The following is a 25,740-nucleotide window of genomic DNA, read 5'->3' as shown; positions in this document are numbered from 1 at the left end:
AGCGTGAGGGAGTGCGAGCGTGAGGGAGAGCGAGCGTGAGGGAGTGCGAGCGTGAGGGAGGGCGAGCGTGAGGGAGGGCGAGCGTGAGGGAGTGCGAGCGTGAGGGAGGGCGAGCGTGAGGGAGGGCGAGCGTGAGGGAGGGCGAGCGTGAGGGAGGGCGAGCGTGAGGGAGAGCGAGCGTGAGGGAGAGCGAGCGTGAGGGAGTGCGAGCGTGAGGGAGAGCGACTGAGGGAGAGCGAGCGTGAGGGAGGGCGAGCGTGAGGGAGGGCGAGCGTGAGGGAGAGGGGGCGTGAGGGAGGGGGGGCGTGAGGGAGGGGGGGCGTGAGGGAGGGGGGGCGTGAGGGAGGGCGGGCGTGAGGGCGGGCGTGAGGGCGTGCGGGCGTGAGGGAGAGCGGGCGTGAGGGAGCGTGAGTGCTAGCGGGAGGGCGAGCGTGCGGGAGGGCGAGCGTGCGGGAGGGCGAGCGTGAGGGAGGGCGAGCGTGAGGGAGGGCGAGCGTGAGGGAGCGCGAGCGTGCGGGAGAGCGAGAGTGCGACTGTGAGAAATCTCGAGTGTGAGGGAGTGAGAGAGCGAATGTGAGGGAGCCTGAGTGTGAGGGAGCGCGAGTGTGAGAGTGCGAGTGTCAGAGAGCACAAGTATGAGAGATCTCGAGTGTGAGGGAGTGAGAGAGCGAATGTGAGGGAGCGAGTGTGAGAGATCCTGAGTGTGAGGGAGCGAGTGTGAGGGATCCCGAGTGTGAGGGAGCGAGTGTGAGGGAGTGAGTGTGAGAGATCCCGAGTGTGAGGGAGCGAGTGTGAGAGACCGCGAGTGTGAGAGATCCCGAGTGTGAGAGATCCCGAGTGTGAGGGAGTGAGTGTGAGAGATCCCGAGTGTGAGGGAGCGAGTGTGAGAGATCGCGAGTGTGAGAGATCGCGAGTGTGAGAGATCCCGAGTGTGAGGGAGCGAGTGTGAGAGACCCCGAGTGTGAGAGATCCCGAGTGTGAGGGAGCGAGTGTGAGGGATCCCGAGTGTGATAGACCCCGAGTGTGAGGGAGCGAGTGTGAGAGATCCCGAGTGTGAGGGAGCGAGTGTGAGAGATCCCGAGTGTGAGGGAGCGAGTGTGAGAGATCCCGAGTGTGAGAGATCCCGAGTGTGAGAGACCCCGAGTGTGAGAGACCCCGAGTGTGAGGGTGCGAGTGTGAGAGATCCCGAGTGTGAGGGAGCGAGCGTGCGAGAGCGAGTGTGAGAGATCCCGAGTGTGAGGGAGCGAGTGTGAGAGAGCGAGTGTGAGAGATCCCGAGTGTGAGAAATCCCGAGTGTGAGGGAGCGAGTGTGGGAGATCCCGAGTGTGTGGGAGCGAGTGTGAGAGATCCCGAGTGTGAGGGAGCGAGCGTGAGAGATCCCGAGTGTGAGAAATCCCGAGTGTGAGGGAGCGAATGTGAGCGATCCCGAGTGTGAGGGAGCGAGTGTGAGAGATCCCGAGTGTGAGAGATCCCGAGTGTGAGGGAGCGAGTGTGAGAGATCCCGATTGTGAGGGAGCGAGTGTGAGAGATCCCGAGTGTGAGGGAGCGAGTGAGAGATCGCGAGTGTGAGAGATCCTGAGTGTGAGGGAGCGAGTGTGAGAGATCCCGAGTGTGAGGGAGCGAGTGTGAGAGATCCCGAGTGTGAGGGAGCGAGTGTGAGAGATCCCGAGTGTGAGGGAGCGAGTGTGAGAGATCCCGAGTGTGAGGGAGCGAGTGTGAGAGATCCCGAGTGTGAGGGAGCGAGTGTGAGAGATCCCGAGTGTGAGGGAGCGAGTGTGAGAGATCCCGAGTGTGAGGGAGCGAGTGTGAGAGATCCCGAGTGTGAGGGAGCGAGTGTGAGAGATCCCGAGTGTGAGGGAGCGAGTGTGAGAGATCCCGAGTGTGAGAGAGCGAGTGTGAGAGATCCCGAGTGTGAGAGATTTCGAGTGTGAGGGAGCGAGTGAGAGATCCCGAGTGTGAGGGAGCGAGTGTGAAAGATCCCGAGTGTGAGGGAGCGAGTGTGAGAGATCCCGAGTATGAGAAATCCCGAGTGTGAGGGAGCGAATGTGAGAGATCCCGAGTGTGCGGGAGCGAGTGTGAGAGATCCCAAGTGTGAGGGAGCGAGTGTGAGAGACCCTGAGTGTGAGGGAGCGAGTGTGAGAGATCCCGAGTGTGAGGGAGCGAGTGTGAGAGATCCCGAGTGTGAGGGAGCGAGTGTGAGAGATCCCGAGTGTGAGGGAGCAAGTGTGAGGGATCCCGAGTGTGCGGGAGCGAGTGTGAGAGAGCGAGTGTGAGAGATCCCGAGTGTGAGAGATTTCGAGTGTGAGGGAGCGAGTGAGAGATCCCGAGTGTGAGGGAGCGAGTGTGAAAGATCCCGAGTGTGAGGGAGCGAGTGTGAGAGATCCCGAGTATGAGAAATCCCGAGTGTGAGGGAGCGAATGTGAGAGATCCCGAGTGTGAGGGAGCGAGTGTGAGAGATCCCAAGTGTGAGGGAGCGAGTGTGAGAGACCCTGAGTGTGAGGGAGCGAGTGTGAGAGATCCCGAGTGTGAGGGAGCGAGTGTGAGAGATCCCAAGTGTGAGGGAGCGAGTGTGAGGGATCCCGAGTGTGAGGGAGCGAGTGTGAGAGATCCCGAGTGTGAGGGAGCGAGTGTGAGAGATCCCGAGTTTGAGAAATCCCGAGTGTGAGGGAGCGAATGTGAGAGATCCCGAGTGTGAGGGAGCGAGTGTGAGAGATCCCGAGTGTGAGGGAGCGAGTGTGAGAGATCCCGAGTGTGAGGGAGCAAGTGTGAGGGATCCCGAGTGTGCGGGAGCGAGTGTGAGAGATCCCGAGTGTGAGGGAGCGAGTGTGAGGGATCCCGAGTGTGAGGGAGCGAGTGTGAGAGATCCCGAGTGTGAGGGAGCGAGTGTGAGAGATCCCGAGTTTGAGAAATCCCGAGTGTGAGGGAGCGAATGTGAGAGATCCCGAGTGTGAGGGAGCGAGTGTGAGAGATCCCGAGTGTGAGGGAGCGAGTGTGAGAGATCCCGAGTGTGAGGGAGCAAGTGTGAGGGATCCCGAGTGTGCGGGAGCGAGTGTGAGAGATCCCGAGTGTGAGGGAGCGAGTGTGAGAGATCCCGAGTGTGAGGGAGCGAGTGTGAGGGATCCCGAGTGTGAGGGAGCGAGTGTGAGGGACCCCGAGTGTGAGGGAGCGAGTGTGAGAGATCCCGAGTGTGAGGGAGCGAGTGCGAGAGAGCGAGTGTGAGAGATTTCGAGTGTGAGGGAGCAAGTGTGAGAGTTCCCGAGTGTGAGGGAGCGAGTGTGAGAGCTCCCGAGTGTGAGAAATCCCGAGTGTGAGAGATCCCGAGTGTGAGGGAGCGAGTGTGAGAGATCCCGAGTGTGAGGGAGCGAGTGTGAGGGATCCCGAGTGTGAGGGAGCGAGTGTGAGAGATCCCGAGTGTGAGGGAGCGAGTGTGAGAGATCCCGAGTATGAGAAATCCCGAGTGTGAGGGAGCGAATGTGAGAGATCCCGAGTGTGAGGGAGCGAGTGTGAGAGATCCCGAGTGTGAGGGAGCGAGTGTGAGAGATCCCGAGTGTGAGGGAGCGAGTGTGAGAGATCCCGAGTGTGAGGGAGCAAGTGTGAGGGATCCCGAGTGTGAGGGAGCGAGTGTGAGAGATCCCGAGTGTGAGGGAGCGAGTGTGAGAGATCCCGAGTGTGAGGGAGCGAGTGTGAGAGATCCCGAGTGTGAGGGAGCGAGTGTGAGAGATCCCGAGTGTGAGGGAGCGAGTGTGAGAGATCCCGAGTGTGAGGGAGCGAGTGTGAGGGAGCGAGTGTGAGAGATCCCGAGTGTGAGGGAGCGAGTGCGAGAGAGCGAGTGTGAGAGATTTCGAGTGTGAGGGAGCAAGTGTGAGAGTTCCCGAGTGTGAGGGAGCGAGTGTGAGAAATCCCGAGTGTGAGAGATCCCGAGTGTGAGGGAGCGAGTGTGAGAGATCCCGAGTGTGAGGGAGCGAGTGTGAGAGATCCCGAGTGTGAGGGAGCGAGTGTGAGAGATCCCGAGTATGAGAAATCCTGAGTGTGAGGGAGCGAATGTGAGCGATCCCGAGTGTGATGGAGCGAGTGTGAGAGATCCCGAGTGTGAGGTAGCGAGTGTGAGAGTTCCCGAGTGTGAGGGAGCGAGTGTGAGAGATCCCAAGTGTGAGGTAGCGAGTGTGAGAGGTCCCGAGTGTGAGAGAGCGAGTGTGAGAGACCCCGAGTGTGAGAGATCCCGAGTGTGAGGGAGCAAGTGTGAGGGAGTGCGAGTGTGAGGGAGCGAGTGTGAGAGATCCCGAGTGTGAGAGAGCGAGTGTGAGAGACCCCGAGTGTGAGGGAGCGAGTGTGAGAGATCCCGAGTGTGAGGGAGCGAGTGTGAGGGAGTGCGAGTGTGAGGAAGCGAGTGTGAGAGATCCCGAGTGTGAGGTAGTGAGTGTGAGAGATCCCAAGTGTGAGGGAGCGAGTGTGAGAGTTCCCGAGTGTGAGGGAGCGAGTGTGAGAGATCCCGAGTGTGAGGGAACGACCATGTGCCTCCATGCCCAGGGGACGATGGGAGCGGAGGAAGAGTTGATCAGCAATGCTGGCTTTAGCTCCACCGTGGCCATGGGCCGCCATGGTTGGATGGAGCCCAGCATTGCAGCCGTTTTAACAGAGCTGAGTTGTTATTTGACTGAGTGACAGCACGCTGCAGCGCAGGAAGTGAGAGGACACTTTGTTCCTGATAAGGCCTCAATCGAAACCTGCCACTGACAGCTCCGCAAAAAACACAGGAAATGGCTCTGCCACTGTTCAATCCTCCGGCTCCTCTCTTGTTGTGGCTCGGCCTGATGCCAGGAAGCTACCCTGCCTCCACAGGGCCCTGAACAAGCAGACATCTGCTTCTTTCCGTCAGGCACCTGTTTGGCCGCCCACGCGGCCATGTTGAAGTGTTAAAATCTGTGTGACAACTTATCAGGAAGTGTCGGGGCAGCGATAGATTTAACGATTAGACCACTGAATTCCCTGTGATTGATTCATCGTGCTTGTTAGAACGGTGGATGTCAATTCTGGGGAACACAAGGCTGTCCCATCCAGTATTACGATCAAGTCCTCCAAGTTTGGGTTAGATACAGAGTAAAGCTCCCTCTACACTGTCCCCATCAAACACTCCCAGGGTAGGTACAGCACGGGTTAGATACAGAGTAAATCTCCCTCTACACTGGCCCATCAAACACTCCCAGGGCAGGTACAGCACGGGTTAGATACAGAGTAAAGCTCCCTCTACACTGTCCCCATCAAACACTCTGATGTGCCTCAATGAATCCGAGACTCAACGTTAACGGAGCAAAGCAAGGCTTTTATTAACTCAGAAAGTAATACACAGTGGAGAAGTGTCTCTCATCCAGAGATCTGCTGTACTGCCTGTGAGACACGCTGGGGCCTGCTTAAGTAGGGGCCAGGTATGGGCGGAGCCCGACACATAATACAATACAGTTAAGGAAATGAAACTGAAACTAAACTCCCCTGCTTGTCACAGTCACAGGCACAATCAAACACAGAGAATACAGCGTGCCTGATGAATGCCATATTTCATCACATTCACCCCTTCTACAGATTTAGTCTGTTCGGGGGTTTGGTAGTCCTCTGTGACCAACGTAGCTGTTGTGGTGCCGCGGGTGTCGGCTGGGTGTCCCCGGTGGCCTCCTGGGTCTCTGCCGGGGGCGCCGCCAGGGTTGTTGAAGGGGTAGTTGGTGGGGGCACCGTTGGTCTATGTTCTTCCAGGGGTGATGAAAGAATAGTGGGTGGGTAAGAGTTGCTGTGATCGTTGTTGCTGTTGTTGTCGTGGTTGTTGTCGTTACCGGCTGGGGCGACGTCTTTTATGGACACGGTGTCCTCCCTTCCGTCGGCGTGCCGGACATACGCGTATTGGGGGTTGGCGTGGAGTAGGTGCACTGACTCCACGAGAGGGTCCGTCTTGTGGCCCCTCACATGCCTTCGTACAAATACCGGACCTGGGGTGGAGAGCCATGACGGCATGGATACGCCTGAGGTGGATTTCCGGGGAAACACAAACATTCGTTCATGAGGCGTGGCATTAGTGGCAGTACACAATAGCGACCGTATCGAATGGAGCACACCTGGGAGGACTTCCTGCCAGCGGGAGGTAGGGAGGCCCTTGGTCTTTAGCGCTAGAGTGACTGCTTTCCATACTGTCCCGTTCTCTCGCTCCACCTGACCGTTACCCTGGGGGTTGTAGCTGGTGGTACGGCTCGTTGCAATCCCCCTGGACAGCATGTACTGGCGTAGCTCTTCACTCATGAAGGACGCCCCCCTATCCGTATGGATGTAGCTCGGCATACCGAACAGGCAGAACAGGCTGTTGAGGCATTTAATGACCGTGGCGCTGGTCATGTCTGGGCAGGGGAAGGCGAATGGGAAACGGGAGTATTCGTCCACAATGTTCAGGAAGTAAACATTGCGGTCGGCTGACGGGAGGGGGCCCTTGAAATCTAAGCTGAGCCGCTCAAAGGGCCGTGTAGCTTTGATTAAGTGGGCTCTATCTGGGCGGTAGAACCGAGGCTTGCACTCAGCGCAAGTGCGGCAGTTCCTGGTCAGAGACCGGACTTCCTCAATCGAGTAGGGTAAGTTGCGGGACTTTATGAAGTGGAACAGCCGTGTGACCCCTGGGTGGCAGAGGTCGTTGTGGAGGGTCTGTAGCCGATCCCCGGTGGCGCTGGCACACATCCCTCGTGAGAGGGCGTCGGGGGATTCGTTAAGGGCCCCTGGCCGGTAAATGATGTCATACTCGAAGGTGGAGAGCTCGATCCGCCACCTGAGAATCTTATCATTTTTAATCTTCCCCTTCTGTTTATTATTAAACATAAACGCTACCGACCACTGGTCGGTAAGTAGGGTGAAGCGTTTGCCGGCTAGGTAGTGGTGCCAGTGGCGCACTGCCTCCACGATGGCTTGGGCCTCCTTTTCCACGGAGGAGTGTCTGATCTCGGGCCCTTGGAGGGTCCTCGAGAAGAAAGCTACGGGCCGCCCCGCCTGGTTGAGGGTGGCCGCCAAGGCAAAGTCAGACGCATCACTTTCCACTTGAAAGGGAGTGTTCTCGTCCACTGCCTGTAGCGTGGCCCGCTCAATATCCCGCTTAATGCTTTTGAAGGCGGCGTGGGCCTCAGCAGAGAGCGGAAAAGAGGATGCTTTCAAGAGGGGGCGGGCTTTGTCGGAGTAGTTGGGGACCCATTGGGCATAATAAGAAAATAACCCCAGGCACCTTTTCAGGGCTTTGGGAGTGTTGGGCAGGGGCAGCTCCCGTAGGGGGCGCAATCGGTCGGGGTCTGGTCCGATTTCCCCATTCTCCACCACGCTGCCTAGTATGCAGAGGCGCATGGTGTTGAAAACGCACTTGTCCTCGTTGTAAGTGAGGTTGAGTTTTTGTGCGGTTTTCAGGAACCTCTCGAGGTTCGAGTCGTGATCCTGCTGGTTGTGACCGCAGATGGTGACGTTGTCGAGGTAGGGGAAGTTTGCCTGCAAGTGGTGGTCATCGACCATGCGGTCCATCTCCCTCTGGAAGACCGAGACCCCATTCGTCACCCCAAAGGGGACTCTGAGGAATTGGTAGAGGCGTCCGTTCGCCTCGAAGGCGGTGTACGGGCGGTCCTCTGGTCTGATAGGGAGCTGGTGGTATGCTGACTTGAGGTCGATGGTGGAGAACACCCGATATTGGGCAATTTGGTTCACCATTTCTGATATGCGGGGTAGCGGGTAGGCGTCTAGTTGGGTGTACATGTTGATCGTTTGGCTATAGTCGATCACCATCCGTTTCTTCTCGCTACCCCTCACCACCACCACTTGGGCGCGCCACGGGCTGTTGCTGCATTCAATAACGCGCTCTCTCAGCAGCCTGTCCACCTCGGTCGCGATAAACCGCCTGTCCTCCCAGCTGTACCTCCTGCTTTTGGTCGCTATTGCCCGGCAGTTGGGAGTAAGGTTCGCGAATAGCGAAGGCGGCTTTACCTTCAGGGTAGCCAGACCGCACACTGTGAGGGGCGGCTGGGACCCACCGTAATTGAGCGTGATGCTTTGGTGGTGGCACTGGAAATCCAGGCCCAAGATCACGCTCGCACATAGACTCTTCATGATTAGTAATTTAAAATTATCGTATACAGTTCCGTTAACGGACAATTGTACCGTGCAGTAACCCATAATGGTCGATGTCTGGGTTTTATCAGCCATAGAGATGGTGCCCCGAGCAGGGACCACCATTAGAGAGAGTTGTTGTACTAGTTCAGGGTGGATAAAACTCTCCGTGCTTCCACTGTCAATTAAACATTTAACCCCGCACCCGTTTACCTCGATGTCCACCATTGATTTGGATAGCGGGTGCGGTCTGGTCTGGTCCACTGTGGCCGATGCCACTGTAGGGCCCTGATCGAGACAAGATGGCGTCCACGCTGTCTGCTCACAAGATGGCGGACCCCACGAGGTCGGGCAAGATGGCGTCCAAGATGGCCGCTCCCACGGTGCACACGCGGCGGTGGCGGGTTTTCCAGCGGGGTTCCCTCTGCACACCTTCCCGAAGTGCCCCTTCTTACCGCACTTAAAGCAGGTGGTGCCTTTCGCCGGGCACAGGTTTCTGGTGTGCTTCGGCTGCCCGCAGAAGTAGTAGTTGGGGCCCCGACGCGTCGCGGCTGTCGTAGGGCTTCTGGGGGGAGAGCGGGGCCCCGACGGTGTCGGGCTGCCGGGCGGGGAAGATGCCTTCCAAGATGGCGGCGCCCTTGGTGCACACGTGGCGGCGTGGGCGGCGCGGGCTGAAGAGTAGGCGTCCGAGTTTCTCTGGGCCACATCCAGGGATCGCGCTGTGTCCACAGCCTGTTTCAGGTCCAATCCTGTTTTTTCCAGTAGTCTCTGCCGGATGTAAGTGGAGCTGAGGCCTGTGATAAAGGCATCACGAACAAGCTCGTCAGTGTACACTGCGGCTTTTACATCTTGGCACTTGCAGTCTTTGCCAAGCGTTTTCAGGGTGACTAGGAACTCATCCAGCGATTCCCCAGGTCGCTGTGTGCGAGTAGCGAGCAGATGCCTAGCATACAACTCGTTCGTAGGCTGCTGGTAATGCGCCTTTAGGATGTCGCAGGCGGCCGGGTACGTGTCGGCGTCTTGGATGAGGGGGTAAACCCGGTGGCTTACCCAATTCCGCAGGATTCCGAGTTTCATACTTTCAGCGTCCGTAGCGTCTGTGATGGCTGCGGAATTGTCCAGGAAGAATTCCATACACTTAAACCAGTGTCCGAATCGTGCCGATGCGTCCGAAGCATGCGGGTCCAAATCCAAACGTTCGGGTTTCAAGAGTTGATCCATTGCGTTGAAAATTGAGTTAATAAAATTGATGTGCCTCAATTAATCCGAGACTCGACGTTAACGGAGCAAAGCAAGGCTTTTATTAACTCAGAAAGTAATACACAGTGGAGAAGTGTCTCTCATCCAGAGATCTGCTGTACTGCTGTGAGACACGCTGGGGCCTGCTTAAGTAGGGGCCAGGTATGGGCGGAGCCCTACACACAATACAATACAGGTAAGGAAATGAAGCTGAAACTAAACTCCCCTGCTTGTCACAGTCACAGGCACAATCAAACACAGAGAATACAGCGTGCCTGATGAATGGCATATTTCATCACACACTCCCAGGGCAGGTACAGTGCGGGTTAGATACAGAGTAAAGCTCCCTCTACACTGTCCCATCAAGCACTCCCAGGGCAGGTACACCACGGGTTAGATACAGAGTAAAGCTCCCTCTACACTGTTCCGTCAAACACTCCCAGGGCAGGTACAGCACAGGTTAGATACAGAGTAAAGCTCCCTCTACACTGTCCCATCAAACACTCCCAGGGCAGGTACAGCATGGGTTAGATACAGAGTAAAGCTTCCTCTACACTGTCCCATCCAACATTTCAGGGCAGGTACAGCACGGGTTAGATACAGAGTAAAGCTCCCTCTACACTGTCCCATCAAACACTCCCAGGGCAGGTTCAGCACGGGTTAGATACAGAGTAAAGCTCCCTCTACACTGTCCCATCAAACACTCCCAGGGTTGGTGTAGCACGGGTTAGATACAGAGTAAAGCTCCCTCTACACTGTCCCATCAAAAACTCCCAGGGCAGGTACAGCACGGGTTAGATACAGAGTAAAGCTCCCTCTGCACTGGTTGCTCCCTCACTCTCAGCACTGGAGCCTGTAGATGGATAAGGACAGGATGAGGATCGGCTATGAGTGGAATTTGAAAGGAGCATGTTTGGACTTTGATCTCCTTGGGGACTGATGTTTATGTCGGGGGTCGTGGACCGGGGGGAGGGTATCGTCGATGACGCCACTCGTGCAGCTGTTCCGCGTGGGTGTGGGTATATCTAACAGGAGTACAATGCCACTGTCTCGTGAACAAGTTAATGGCCTGTTGTTACTCACTGTTGTGATGATCATTATTATTTATTTTGACTTCTTGTTCGGAGAGTTTGCTGATTGGTGATCTCTCCGGGCCTTGGAGTCCGTCTACCGCTCGGCCGGACTGTGTCAGCCAGACCTGGTCACCACCCCCACCCCGGCAAAGGCTAAACTAACGTGTCCTCGGTTTGAAGCCCCTTAGCATCTTTCTAAATCAGGCACCTTCCCTCTCGGCCCGGTCTCTCCCAGTCCTCCATCAGGTGAAAGACAGACTTGCCTTTCTCCAGCACCTTTCACAACCTCAGGACGTCCCAAAGCGCTTCGCAGACAATGAAGTACTTTTTGAAGTGTGGTCACTGTTGTAATGTAGGAAACGCGGCAGCCAACTTGCGCACAGCAAGCTCCCACAAACATCAATGTGATAACGACCAGGTCATCTGTTTTAGTGATGTTGGTTGAGGGATAAATATTGGCCCCAGGACACCGGGGAGAACTCCCTCTGCTCTTCTTCCAATAGTGGCCGTGAGATCTTTTACATCCGCCTGAGAGGGCAGACGGGGCCTCGGTTTAACGTCTCATTCGAAAGGCGGCACATCCGACAGTGCGGCGCTCCCTCGGTACCGCCCCTCCGACAGTGCGGCACTCCCTCGGTACCGCCCCTCCATCAGTGCGGCGCTCCCTCGGTACCGCCCCTCCGACAGTGCGGCGCTCCCTCGGTACCGCCCCTCCGACAGTGCGGCGCTCCCTCGGTACCGCCCCTCCGACAGTGCGGCGCTCCCTCGGTACCGCCCCTCCGACAGTGCGGCGCTCCCTCGGTACCGCCCCTCCGACAGTGCGGCGATGAGCGAGGGCGAAATACGGCCTACAGGCAGTGGGTGAGGGTTGGAAGCTCTGGATTACAGTGTGGGGGAGGGGGGCAGGCCTCCAGTGACAGTGGGACTGTCCCACCGATGCTGAATAACCTCAACCCTATCGAACGCTCAGCCCTCAGTGGGCCATGAAAACCACTTCCTGGTTAAGAGCTGAAACCAGGTGTCGGCCGTTGGTTAAAAGCTGAATGTCTCCCCTCGCCTCTTATCAGAGCGATCACTCTCGGGATCAGCAGGCAGGCGAGCTCTCTCACCTGCAAAGGAGCCGGCCGAAACCTCTGGGTGCAAGAGCCCCAGAACTGTAGGCCGCAATCGAGTGAGGCGGCCTCACCCTTGACACCTGCCACTCAAAGGCAAGCAACAAAATCACATCACATCACTGGCTTTACTTCACGATTTTCCTTTCGAATCAAGTTTAGAAAAAAGCACAATCCAATTTGCCCTCCTCCACAGCAGGAGGCTATTCGACTATATGAAGGGGTCACTCAATAGAAAGTGGAATCCCTGAGGGATTGTTTCCCATGCCCAGTGAGGGAAGGAAGGAAGGAAGAAAGGGAAGGAGGGAGGGAGGAAGGAAGAGAGAGAGGAAGTGAGGAAGGAAGGAAGGAGGGAGGGAGGGAGGAAGAAAGGGAAGTAGGAAGGGAGGAAGGAAAGAAAGAAAGACTTGCATTTCTATAGCGCCTTTCATGACCACCGGATGTCTCAAAGTGCTTTACAGCCAATGAAGTACTGTTTGAAGTGTAGTCACTGTTGTAATGTAGGCTCACTGTGGTGTCCCAGCACTGTAACTGAGGTGAGCTCCACTCCAGTGTCTTGAGCCCCACAATCCAGGCCGACACTCCCAGTGCCAGTACTGAGGGAGCGCCGCACTGTCGGAGGGGCAGTACTGAGGGAGCGCCGCACTGTCGGAGGGGCAGTACTGAGGGAGCGCCGCACTGTCGGAGGGGCAGTACTGAGGGAACGCCGCACTGTCGGAGGGGCAGTACTGAGGGAGCGCCGCACTGTCGGAGGGCCAGTACTGAGGGAGCGCCGCACTGTCGGAGGGGCAGTACTGAGGGAGCGCCGCACTGTCGGAGGGGCAGTACTGAGGGAGCGCCGCACTGTCGGAGGGGCAGTACTGAGGGAGCACCGCAATGTCGGAGGGGCAGTACTGAGGGAGCACCGTACTGTTGGACAGGCAGTACTGAGGGAGCGCCGCACTGTCAGAGGGGCAGTACTGAGGGAGCGCCGCACTGTCGGAGGGGCAGTACTGAGGGAGTGCCGCACTGTCGGAGGGGCAGTACTGAGGGAGTGCCGCACTGTCGGAGGGGCAGTACTGAGGGAGCGCCGCACTGTCGGAGGGGCAGTACTGAGGGAGCGCCGCACTGTCGGAGGGGCAGTACTGAGGGGGGGCAGTACTGAGGGAGCGCCGCACTGTCGGAGGGGCAGTACTGAGGGAGCGCCGCACTGTCGGAGGGGCAGTACTGAGGGAGCGCCGCACTGTCTGACAGGCAGTACTGAGGGAGCGCAGCACTGTCGAACATCTGTCTTTCAGATGAGACATTAAACCGAGGCCCCGTCTGCTCTCTCAGGTGGATGTAACAGATCCCACGGCCACTATTGGAAGAAGAGCAGGGGGAGTTCTCCCCGGTGTCCTGGGGCCAATATTTATCCCTCAATCAACATCACTAAAACAGATGATCTGGTCAATTATCACATTGCTGCTTGTGGGAGCTTGCTGTGCGCAAATCGGCTGCCGGTTTTCCAACATTACAACAGTGACCACACTTCAAGAAGTACTTTGTCGGCTGTGGAGCGCTTCGGGTCGTCCCGAGTTGGTGGAAAGGTGCGGTAGCTTTGCCGATTTCCTTCTTACTCTGAGGCAGATCCATTTGGGCTTGGGGGAGAGAGCGGGGCCTAGCACGATGTTATAAAGCCTGAGATAGCTTTTGCACATGGTAACCGTTTCCCCACCCCACCCACCCACCCACACACACACACTTTGTTTACAGCGCTGACTGCAGGTCCCATTGTAGTTAACACTAGGCCATAATTAAGCCTGGTTTCTGCTTCTAGCATCCACGGTGAGATCATCTGCCAGTTATTGGGGCTGTAATTTGACTTGAGGCTTGCTCCGATTTAATGATCGGTTGCAATTCAGTTGTCACTCTCTCCTCCCAAGCAGTGACACCGAGAGACACTGATCGAGCGTGGAAGAATTTCGCTTGCCGGAGCCCTCAAGTTCCCATCTCAAGCGGTCTGCTGCTCCCAAGAAGGCTGGTTCGTCTAGCAATCTCTGCGATAGAGGTGAATCATCTCCTAAGGGTCTCGCGCTGGTGGGTAGCCTGCCTCCTGGGGCCTGTTGGTTTCTTCTTAACTGGGAAGGCCCAGGGCCAAAGGTCAGAGTGCATAACCTCCACCACCCCACCCCGCCCCAGTCAAAGGTCGAAAACAGTCAACAAGGTGAGGTGAATCAGTGGTGACGCCAAGTTTTGTGTTATAAGAGGCCTGGGGTTGCTGGGGGGGAAGGGAAGAGCGAGGGACGGGACGGAGGGGAGACTTGGTTCATTCGGAGACGGGGTGCGATGGGCTTCGGTTTGAACGCAGTGAGGGGGGCCAGGGAGAGAGGACTGGAGATTTGGGAGGGGTAAGAATAGAACGGACGCCGGGAGATAATTTCGAAATCATGAAGGGGTTTTGACCAAGTAAATAAGGAAGAACTATTTCCAGTGGCAGGAGGGTCGGTAACCAGAGGACGCAGATTGAAGATAATCGGCAAAAGAACCAGAGGGGAGATGAGGAGTTTATTTTACGCAGCGAGTTGTTGTGATCTGGAACGCGCTGCCTGAAAGTGCGGTGGAAGCAGATTCAATAGTAACTTTCAAAAGAGAATTGGATAAATACTAGAACAGGAAAAATGTGCAGGGCTATGGGGAAAGAGCAGGGGGAGAGTGGGACTGATTGGAGAGCTCTTTCAAAGAGCCGGCACAGGCACGATGGGCCGAATGGCCTCCTCCTGTGCTGTATGATGCTATGCCGCAGATCTGAAACTGTGCGTGAAGCGGCTTTTCTTTCTGAGCATTAACTCTTGTTTGTCCTGGGCCTGCGTGCTGCTGTCTGGAGAGCCCCGGCCCCCGGTCTCCACGTCGCGGCTCGCGGCTCCCTTCCGTCTCCCTCGCTCGCTCGCTCGCAAACCCGCGCCTGTATTTGCCGATCCGTGCGGTCAGGATCGGGGGAAGGAGTCTCGGTTCCCGATTCCCTCCCCTCTCCTCTGAAGGCCGGAGAGGGTTCCCCGGGTCGCGGGGCGAGGGGAGGACCCCGGGGCTGAGGGGTGCGGGGGAGGGGGGGGGAGAACGTGGCCGCAACGCCTGCCTGTGAGCCCCCGAGGCTGAGTGTGGGCGATTGGGGGGGGGGGGGGCTCGGCCTGAGGGCGGGCGGGATTTGCGGCACAGCGCCCTCCTGTGGTCCGCGCGCGCCAAACGTCCGCACGGCGCGGAGGTTCCCAATCAGGGGTGCTACCACCCCGTCACCCCCCACCACCACCGCCCCCCATTCCCCGGGCCTGCATCGTCCCCTCCCTACCTCGGGGTTAGAGGTCAAACACAGCAACAGCTCCCCCAACCCCCGCCAAGATCAGCTGGCGCAACACAGGCCGACAATGGCGCCTGATACCTTCCTGAACACTGCAGTTCCAACCGGGCCACAGGGGGAGCTGTGTGCCCACGGTACAACAACAACAACTTGTGTCTATCCAGCGCTTTTTAACGTCGTAAAATGTCCCAAGGTGCTTCACAGGAGCGATTATCAAACAAATTTTGACCCCGAGCCACATAAGGAGATATTAGGACAGGTGACCAAAAGCTTGGTCAGAGAGCTCGGTTTTAAGGAGCGTCTTAAAGGAGCAGAGAGAGGCGGAGAGGTTTAGGGAGGGAATTCCAGAGCTTAGGGCCCAGGCAGCTGAAGGCACGGCCGCCAATGGTGGAGCGATTAAAATCGGGGGATGGACAAGAGGCCAGAATTGGAGGAGCGCAGAGATCTCGGGGGGTTGTGGGGCTGGAGGAGGTTACAGAGATAGGGAGGGGCGAGGGCCATGGAGGGATTTGAACACAAGGATGAGAATTTTGAAATCGACGTGTTGCCGGACCGGGAGCCAACGTCGGTCCGCGAGCACAGGGGGTGATGGGTGAACGGGACTCGGTGCGAGTTAGGACACGGGGCAGTGAGCACAGGGGGTGATGGGTGAACGGGACTCGGTGCGAGTTAGGACACGGGGCAGTGAGCACAGGGGTGATGGGTGAACGGGACTCGGTGCGAGTTAGGACACGGGGCAGTGAGCACAGGGGGTGATGGGCGAACGGGACTCGGTGCGAGTTAGGACACGGGGCAGTGAGCACAGGGGGTGATGGGTGAACGGGACTCGGTGTGAGTTAGGACACGGGGCAGTGAGCACAGGGGGTGATGGGTGAACGGGACTCGGTGCGAGTTAGGACACGGGGCAGTGAGCACAGGGGGTGATGGGTGAATGGGACTCGGTGCGAGTTAGGACACGGGGCAGTGAGCACAGGGGGTGATGGGTGAACGGGACTCGGTGCGAGTTAGGACACGGGGCAGTGAGCACAGGGGGTGATGGGTGAACGGGACACGGTGCGAGTTAGGACACGGGGCAGTGAGCACAGGGGGTGATGGGTGAACGGGACTCGGTGCGAGTTAGGACACGGGGCAGTGAGCACAGGGGGTGATGGGAGAACGGGACTCGGTGCGAGTTAGGACACGGGGCAGTGAGCACAGGGGGTGATGGGTGAACGGGACTCGGTGCGAGTTAGGACACAGGGCAGTGAGCACAGGGGGTGATGGGTGAATGGGACTCGGTGCGAGTTAGGACACGGGGCAGTGAGCACGGGGTGATGGGTGAACGGGACTCGGTGCGAGTTAGGACACGGGGCAGTGAGCACGGGGTGATGGGTGAACGGGACTCGGTGCGAGTTAGGACACGGGGCAGTGAGCACAGGGGGTGATGGGTGAACGGGACTCGGTGCGAGTTAGGACACGGGGCAGTGAGCACAGGGGGTGATGGGCGAATGGGACTCGGTGCGAGTTAGGACACGGGGCAGGGGGTGATGGGCGAACGGGACTCGGTGCAAGTTAGGACACGGGGCAGTGAGCACAGGGAGTGATGGGTGAACGGGACTTGGTGCGAGTTAGGACACGGGGCAGTGAGCACGGGGTGATGGGTGAACGGGACTCAGTGCGAGTTAGGACACGGGGCAGTGAGCACGGGGTGATGGGTGAACGGGACTCGGTGCGAGTTAGGACACGGGGCAGTGAGCACAGGGGGGCGATGGGTGAACGGGACTCGGTGCAAGTTAGGACACGGGGCAGTGAGCACAGGGAGTGATGGGTGAACGGGACTCGATGCGAGTTAGGACACGGGGCAGTGAGCACAGGGAGTGATGGGTGAACGGGACTCGGTGCGAGTTAGGACACGGGGCAGTGAGCACAGGGGGTGATGGGTGAACGGGACTCGGTGTGAGTTAGGACACGGGGCAGTGAGCACAGGGGGTGATGGGTGAACGGGACTCGGTGCGAGTTAGGACACGGGGCAGTGAGCACAGGGGGTGATGGGTGAACGGGACTCGGTGCGAGTTAGGACACGGGGCAGTGAGCACAGGGGGTGATGGGTGAACGGGACTCGGTGCGAGTTAGGACACGGGGCAGTGAGCACGGGGTGATGGGTGAACGGGACTCGGTGCGAGTTAGGACACGGGGCAGTGAGCACAAGGGGTGATGGGTGAACGGGACTCGGTGCGAGTTAGGACACGGGGCAGTGAGCACAGGGGGTGATGGGTGAACGGGACTCGGTGCGAGTTAGGACACGGGGCAGTGAGCACAGGGGGTGATGGGTGAACGGGACTCGGTGCGAGTTAGGACACGGGGCAGCGAGCACAGGGGGCGATGGGTGAACGGGACTCGGTGCGAGTTAGGACACGGGGGCAGCAGAGTTTTGGATGACCTCAAGTTTACGTCGGGTGGAATGTGGGAGGCCGGACAGGAGTGTGTTGAATAGTTTCGTTGCGACTGTTGGGGAGGGGTTTCAGGGTGGGGGAGGGGAGGCCTTTTTCTCCCCTATCCATTGCGTGTCCTGGGGTTCACTGCCCCTTATCTAGAACAGAAAGAAAGACCTGCATTTCTATAGCGCCTTTCACGACGTCCCAAAGCCCTTCACAACCAATGAAGTATTATTGAAGTGTGGTCACTGTTGCAATGTAGGAAACGCGGCAACAGCAAGCTCCCACAAGCAGCAATGTGATAATGACCAGATCATCTGTTTTTAGTGATGCTGATTGAGGGATAAATATTGGCCCCAGGACATCGGGGAGAACTCCCCTGCTCTTCTTCCAATAGTGGCCGTGGGATCTTTTACATCCACCTGAGAGGGCAGACGGGGCCTCGGTTTAACATCTCATCCGAAAGACGGCATCTCCGACAGTGCGGCACTCCCTCAGTACTGCCCCTCCAACAGTGCGGCGCTCCGTCAGTACAGCCCCTCCAACAGTGCGGCACTCCCTCAGTACTGCCCCTCCGACAGTGCGGCACTCCCTCAGTACTGCCCCTCCGACAGTGCGGCACTCCCTCAGTACTGCCCCTCCGACAGTGCGGCACTCCCTCAGTACTGCCCCTCCGACAGTGCGGCGCTCCCTCAGTACAGCCCCTCCGACAGTGCGGCACTGTCTCAGTACAGCCCCTCCAACAGTGCGGCACTCCCTCAGTACTGCCCCTCCGACAGTGTGGTACTCCCTCAGTACTGCCCCTCCGACAGTGCGGGGCTCCCTCAGTACTGCCCCTCCGACAGTGCGACGCTCCCTCAGTACTGCCCCTCCGACAGTGTGGCACTCCCTCAGTACTGCCCCTCCGTCAGTGCGGCGCTCCCTTCGTACTGCCCCTCCGACAGTGCAGTGCTCCCTCAGTACTGCCCCTCCAACAGTGCGGTGCTTCCTCAGTACTGCCCCTCTGACAGTGCGGCGCTCCCTCAGTACTGCCCCTCCGACAGTGCGGCACTCCCTCAGTACTGCCCCTCCGACAGTGTGGTACTCCCTCAGTACTGCCCCTCCGACAGTGCGGGGCTCCCTCAGTACTGCCCCTCCGACAGTGCGACGCTCCCTCAGTACTGCCCCTCCGACAGTGCGGCGCTCCCTCAGTACTGCCCCTCTAACAGTGCGGTGCTCCCTCAGTACTGCCCCTCTGACAGTGCGGCGCTCCCTCAGTACTGCCCCTCCGACAGTGCGGCGCTCCCTCAGTACTGCGCCTCCGACAGTGCGGCGCTCCCTCAGTACTGCACTGAGAGTGTCAGGCTGGATTTTTGTGCTCAAGTCTCTGGAGTGGAACTCGAACTCACGACCTTCTGACTCAGAGGCGAGGGGGCCACCCACTGAGCCACGGCTGACACTTAATTAACAACCAGTTTGTTAGGAGCAGTCCCTTTGTGGGTCTGCCCCAGTTCACCGACCAGACGTGAATTGACCCCAATCACCACCCTTACCTTATTGGTTCCAAAACTCCATCAGTGCCAAGGTTGGTCAGCTGTTGGGGCGGGTGTGCGGGGAGCTCTACGGTTATCCTCAGTATTCCTGGGACCGGCGGGATGGGGGCAACAGAGAGGGAGATGTGGGGCGGGGGGCTGGTGGAAGCAATCCCGATCGTTATCCGCCAACCCGCTGTTGAATAGCGGCCTGGGGTGGGAGGCGGCTAGGATCCGGTTTGCCTCTCGTGGTTGAATAGCCCGGCAGCCACATTCCACCCTCCGTAAACCTGAGGTCATCCAAAACTCTGCTGCCCCGTGTCCTAACTCGCACCAAGTCCCGTTCACCCATCGCCCCCTGTGCTCGCTGACCTACACTGGCGCCCGGTCCGGCAACGCCTCAATTTTAAAATTCTCATCCTTGTTTTCACATCCCTTCGTGGCCTCGCCCCCCCCTCCCTATCTCTGTAAGCTCCTCCAGTCCCACAACCCACCCAGATCTCTGCGCTCCTCTAATTCTGCCCTCTTGAGCATCTCTGATTTCCATCGCTCCACCATTTGCGGCCGTGCCTTCAGCTGCCTGGGCCCTAAGCTCTGGAATTCCCTCCCTAAACCTCTCCGCCTCTCTCTCCTCCTTTAAGACGCTCCTTAAAACCAACCTCTTTGACCAAGCTTTTGGTCACCTGTCCTAATATCTCCTTATGTGGCTCGGTGTCAATTTTTGTTTGGTAATCGCTCCTGTGAAGCGCCTTGGGACGTTTTACTACGTTAAAGGCGCTATATAGATGCAGGTTGCTGTTTCCTTCCCAGCCAAGCCTCACTGGAGAAGGGTCACCCTTTAACAGTGGGACAGGGTGCACCGAGGGTGGGGTGGAGGAGCGAGGGGCGGGGGATGGAGGAGCTGGGATCCCAGGGCCCGAGCCTGTTGCAGTAGCCTCATTGCCAGCGTAGGCTCGTAGTTTAAGTGGGACACAGTTCCCGTGTGGCCTGCATGTGATTGAAAGAGTTGCTGCCAGTCAGTCGTCCCTGTTCAGACGGATTCTCTCCGAGTCAGAGCTCCCAGCAGCAGGAGCCCGCCGACCGCTCGCTTATGAGGCAGTGAGGGATGCGGCCTCCCCTCCCTGCACGGCCGCAAGAGGCCCCCTTCCGCGAGCTTCCTGCCTCGTGAGTTAACATTTTCTCCTCCTACGGTTGCCCGGCCTCTTCCCCCATTCCCCACCCCTTCCTGCTTCATTCAAATCCTACCCGTCCTGTGAGGGCGGGCCCAGTATGTGGCCCTTGGGCCTAGGCCTCAAGGAGTGTGTGTGTGTGAGTGTGTCAGCTTCTGATGCCTGCTCCACCCCCTCTGTTAAAATAAGTCACTGCTCCGGCCCTCCCTCGGAAGCCGAAGGGCTTGCAATTACTTAGCGCCTGATCACGTCTCTCGAAAATGCCTCAACGTGTTTAATAGACTACTTTTAACTGTTGTTATGTAGGCAACGTGGCAGCCATTTAGAAGGAGGGACCTGGCCCCCATTTTGTAACAAGAATGTGGCAGCCATTATGATGGAGGGACCTGGCCTCCATTTGTAACAAGAATGTGGCAGCCATTTTGATGGAGGGACCTGGCCTCCATTTGTAACAAGACCGTGGCAGCTATTTTGATGGAGGGACCTGGCCTCCATTTGTAACAAGAACGTGGCAGCCATTTTGATGGAGGGGCCTGGCCTCCATTTGTAACAAGAACATGGCAGCCATTTTGATGGAGGGACATGGCAGTCATTTTGAAGGAGGACTGTTATCCGTGACATCTCTTTGCTATGTTTTGGATAGTACCACAGGGCCTGTGACAGCCTGAACAGGCACGCAGGCCCTTGGTTTAATGTTTCGTCCGAAAGACGGCCTCTCTGACAGTGCGGTGCTCCCTCAGTGCTGGCACTGGGAGTGTCGGCCTGGATTAGGGGCGCAAGTCTCTGGAGTGGGACTCGAACCCACGACCTTCTGACACTTTGTAAATCGGGTGGTGAAGGTCTAGGCTGTTGAATAGTATCACTGGCGATCAATTGTGTTTGTCTGTCCTACCTTGTGGTACGTTATTAAAACAAGTCACACACGGCAAGGGAGAAATCTCCCTCGCTATCTTCATTTCCTTGGTCCCTGCTCCTCAGATAAAGAAAGACCTGCATTTCTATAGCACCTTTTGATGCGCCTCAATAACTTCAAGGCTCAAAGTTAACTGGATAAAACTAGGCTTTTATTAGCAAAGAAAGATGCCTGTGTCTTCACCTAGCATTCTGCTGTTCTGCTGCAAGACAAGCCTGGGCTTGTCTTAAGTAGGGCCAGGTATGGGCGGAGCCGACACACCCAATGGGGAGAAAGGGGGCGGTGCACTATATACAATACAAGGTAAAAACACAAGAGCAGGCAATACAATATATGTAGTTAAATACAGAGTCTGATGAATGACATATTTCATCACATTCACCCCTTCTACAGAATTAGTCTGCCCGGGGGTGTGATAGTCCTCTGTGACCGACGTAACGGTTGCGGTGCCGCGGGTGCCGGCTGGGTGTCCCAGGTGACCTCCTGGGTCTCTGCCGGGGGCGCCACCGGGGTTGTTGAAGGAGTAGGTGGTGGGGGTACCGTTGGCTGGTGTTCTTCCGGGGGTGATGAAAGAATAGTGGGTGGAGTGGGTGGGTAATAGTTGTTGTGGTTGTTGTCGTTGTTGCTGTTGTTACCGGCTGGGACGAGGTCTTTTATGGACACAGTGTCCTCCCGTCCGTCGGCGTGCCGGACATACGCATATTGTGGGTTGGCATGGAGCAGGTGCACTGGCTCCACGAGAGGGTCCGTCTTGTGGCCCCTCACATGCTTCCGCAAAAGTACCGGACCTGGGGTGGAGAGCCATGACGGTATGGATACGCCTGAGGTGGATTTCCGGGGAAACACAAACATTAGCTCATGAGGCATGGCATTAGTGGCGGTACACAATAGTGACCGTATTGAGTGGAGCACATCTGGGAGGACTTCCTGCCAGCGGGAGATAGGGAGGCCCTTGATCCTTAGAGTTAGAGTGACTGCCCTCCATACTGTCCCGTTCTCTCGCTCCACCTGACCGTTACCCCGGGGGTTGTAGCTGGTGGTATGGCTCGTGGCAATCCCCTTGGACAGCATGTACTGGCGTAGCTCTTCAATCATGAAGGACGCCCCCCCTATCCGTGTGGATATAGCTTGGCATACCAAACAGGCAGAACAGGCTGTTGAGGCATTTAATGACCGTGGCGCTGGTCATGTCTGGGCAGGGGAAGGCGAATGGGAAACGGGAGTATTCGTCCACAATGTTCAGGAAGTAAACATTGCGGTCGACGGACGGGAGGGGGCCCTTGAAATCTAAGCTAAGCCGCTCAAAGGGCCGTGTAGCTTTGATTAGGTGGGCTCTATCAGGGCGGTAGAACCGAGGCTTGCACTCAGCACAAGTGCGGCAGTTCCTGGTCAGAGACCGAACTTCCTCAATCGAGTAGGGTAAGTTGCGGGACTTTATGAAGTGGAACAGCCGTGTGACCCCTGGGTGGCAGAGGTCGTTGTGGAGGGTCTGTAGCCGAACCCCGGTGGCGTTGGCATACATCCCTCGTGAGAGGGTGTCGGGGGATTCGTTAAGGGCCCCCGGCCGGTATATGATGTCGTACTCGAAGGTGGAGAGCTCAATCCGCCACCTAAGAATCTTATCATTTTTAATCTTCCCCCTCTGTTTATTATTGAACATAAATGCTACCGACCGCTGGTCGGTAAGTAGGGTGAAGCGTTTGCCGGCTAGGTAGTGCCGCCAGTGGCGCACTGCCTCCACGATGGCTTGGGCCTCCTTTTCCACGGAGGAGTGTCTGATCTCGGGCCCCTGGAGGGTCCTCGAGAAGAAAGCTACGGGCCGCCCCGCCTGGTTGAGGGTGGCCGCCAAGGCAAAGTCAGACGCATCACTTTCCACTTGAAAGGGAGTGTTCTCGTCCACTGCCTGTAGCGAGGCCCGCTCAATATCCTGCTTAATGCTTTTGAAGGCAGCATGGGCCTCAGCAGAGCGGGAAAGAGGATGCTTTCAAGAGGGGGCGGGCTTTATCGGAGTAGTTAGGGACCCATTGGGCATAATACGAGAATAACCCCAGGCACCTTTTCAGGGCTTTGGGAGTGTTGGGCAGGGGCAGCTCCCGTAGGGGGCGCAATCGGTCGGGGTCTGATCTGATTTCCCCATTCTCCACCACGCTGCCTAGTATGCAGAGGCGCGTGGTGTTGAAAACGCACTTGTCCTCGTTGTAAGTGAGGTTGAGTTTTTGTGCGGTTTTCAGAAACCTCGCGAGGTTTGAGTCGTGGTCCTGTTGGTTGTGGCCGCAGATGGTGACGTTGTCGAGATAAGGGAAGGTTGCCTGCAAGTGGTGGTCATCGACCATGCGGTCCATCTCCCTCTGAAAGACCGAGACCCCATTCGTCACCCCAAAGGGGACACTGAGGAACTGGTAGAGGCGTCCGTTTGCCTCGAAGGCGGTGTACGAACGGTCCTCTGGTCTGATAGGGAGCTGGTGGTACGCTGACTTGAGGTCGATAGTGGAGAACACCCAGTATTGGGCAATTTGGTTCACCATCTCGGATATGCGGGGTAGCGGGTAGGCGTCTAGTTGGGTATAGATGTTGACTGTTTGACTATAGTCAATCACCATCCGCTTCTTCTCGCTACCCCTCACCACCACCACTTGGGCGTGCCACGGGCTGTTGCTGCGTTCAGTAATGCGCTCCCTTAGGAGCCTGTCTACCTCGGTCGCGATAAACTGCCTGTCCTCCCAGCTGTACCTCCTGCTCTTGGTCGCTATTGGCCGGCAGTTAGGGGTAAGGTTCGCGAATAGCGAAGGCGGCTTTACCTTCAGGGTAGCCAGACCGCACACTGTGAGGGGCGGCTGGGTCCCACCGAAATTGAGCGTGATGCTTTGGTGGTGGCACTGAAAATCCAGGCCCAAGATCACGCTCACACATAAATCCTTCATAATTAACAGTTTAAAATGATTATATACAGTGCCTTTAACGGACAATCGTACCGCGCAGTAACCCGCAATAGTCGATATCTGGGTTTTGTCGGCCATAGAGATCGTGCCCTGAGTAGGGACTATAGTTAGAGTCGTTGTACCAGACTAGGGTGAATGAAGCTCTCCGTGCTCCCGCTGTCAATTAAACATTTAACCTTGCACCCGTTTACCTCGATGTCCACCATCGATTTGGATAGTGGGTGCGGTCTGGACTGGTCCACTGTGATCGACGCCACTGTAGGGCCCTGATCAGGACAAGATGGTGGGCCACACGAGGCCGGGTAAGATGGCGTCCACGATGTCTGCTCGCGAGATGGCGGACCCCACGAGGTCGGACAAGATGGCGTCCAAGATGGCCGCTCCCACAGCGCGCACGCGGCGGTGGCGGGTTTGCCTGTGGGGTTCCCTCTGCACATCTTCCCAAAGTGCCCCTTCTTACCGCACTTACAGCAGGTGGTGCCTTTCGCCGGGCACAGGTTCCTGGTGTGCTTCGGCTGCCCGCAGAAGTAGCATTTGGGGCCCCGATGCGTCGCGGTGGTCGTAGGGCTTCTGGGGGGAGAGCAGGGCCCCGACGGTGTTGGGCTACCGGGCGGGGACGATGTCTTCCAACATGGCGGCGCCCTTGGTGCGTACGAGGCGGCGTGGGCCGCGCGGCCTGAAGAGTAGGAGTCAGACTTCTTCTGAGCCACATCCAGCGATCGCGCTGTGTCCACAGCCTGTGTCAGATCTAGGCCCGTATTCTCTAGCAGTCTCTGCCGGATGTAATTAGAGCTAAGGCCTGCGATAAAGGCATCCCGAATAAGCTCGTCTGTGTATACCGTGGCTTTCACGTCTTTGCATTTGCAGTCTTTGCCAAGCACTTTTAGGGTGACTAGAAAGTCCTCTAGCAACTCTCCGGGTCGCTGTGTGCAGGTAGCAAGCAGATGCCTGGTGTACACCTCGTTGGTAGGCCGCTGATAGTGGGCCTTTAGAATGTTGCAGGCATCCAGGTAGGTGGCGGCGTCTTGGATGAGTGGAAAAACCCGGTGGCTTACCCGATTCTGCAGGATCCCGAGTTTCACATCTCCGGTGGCTCGAGAGGCTGTGACGGCTTCGGAGTTGGCCATAAAAAATTCCAAACACTGGAACCAGTGTCCAAACCGTGCCGATGCATCCGAAGCATGCGGGTCCAAATCCAAGCGTTCCGGTTTCAAAAGTTGATCCATCGTTGAAAGTTTGCTAATAAAATTGATGCGCCTCAATAACTTCAAGGCTCAAAGTTAACTGGATAAAACTAGGCTTTTATTAGCAAAGAAAGATGCCTGTGTCTTCACCTAGCATTCTGCTGCAAGACAAGCCTGGGTTTGTCTTAAGTAGGGCCAGGTATGGGCGGAGCCGACACACCCAATGGGGAGAAAGGGGGCGGTGCACTATATACAATACAAAGTACACACCTTTCACCACCTCAGGACATCGCAAAATGCTTTACAAGCAATGAAGTACTTTTTTGAAGTGTAGTCACTGTTGTAATGTGGGAAACGCGGCAGCCAATTTGCGCACAGCAAGCTTCCACGAACATTAATATGATAATGACCAGATCATCTGTTTTTAGTGATGTTGGTTGAGGGATAAATATTGGCCCAGGACACTGGGGAGAACTCCCCCTGCTCTTCTTCCAATAGTGGCCGTGGGATCTTTTACATCCACCTGAGAGGGCAAACGGGGCCTCGGTTTAACGTCTCATCCGAAAGATGGCACCTCTGACAGTGCGGCGCTCCCTCAGTACTGCCCCTCCGACAGTGCGGCGCTCCCTCAGTACTGCCCCTCCGACAGTGCGGCGCTCCCTCAGTACTGCCCCTCCGACAGTGCGGCACTCCCTCAGTACTGCCCCTCCGACAGTGAGGCGCTCCCTCAGTACTGCCCCTCCGACAGTGCGGCACTCCCTCAG

This window comes from Somniosus microcephalus, unplaced genomic scaffold (assembly GCF_052327205.1).
Source record: "Somniosus microcephalus isolate GS21.2 unplaced genomic scaffold, FLI_Smic_1.0 unresolved_chr2, whole genome shotgun sequence".
NCBI lineage: Eukaryota > Metazoa > Chordata > Chondrichthyes > Squaliformes > Somniosidae > Somniosus > Somniosus microcephalus.
The sequence above is the reverse complement of the archived record's forward strand: the minus strand, read 5'-3'. Positions refer to the sequence as shown.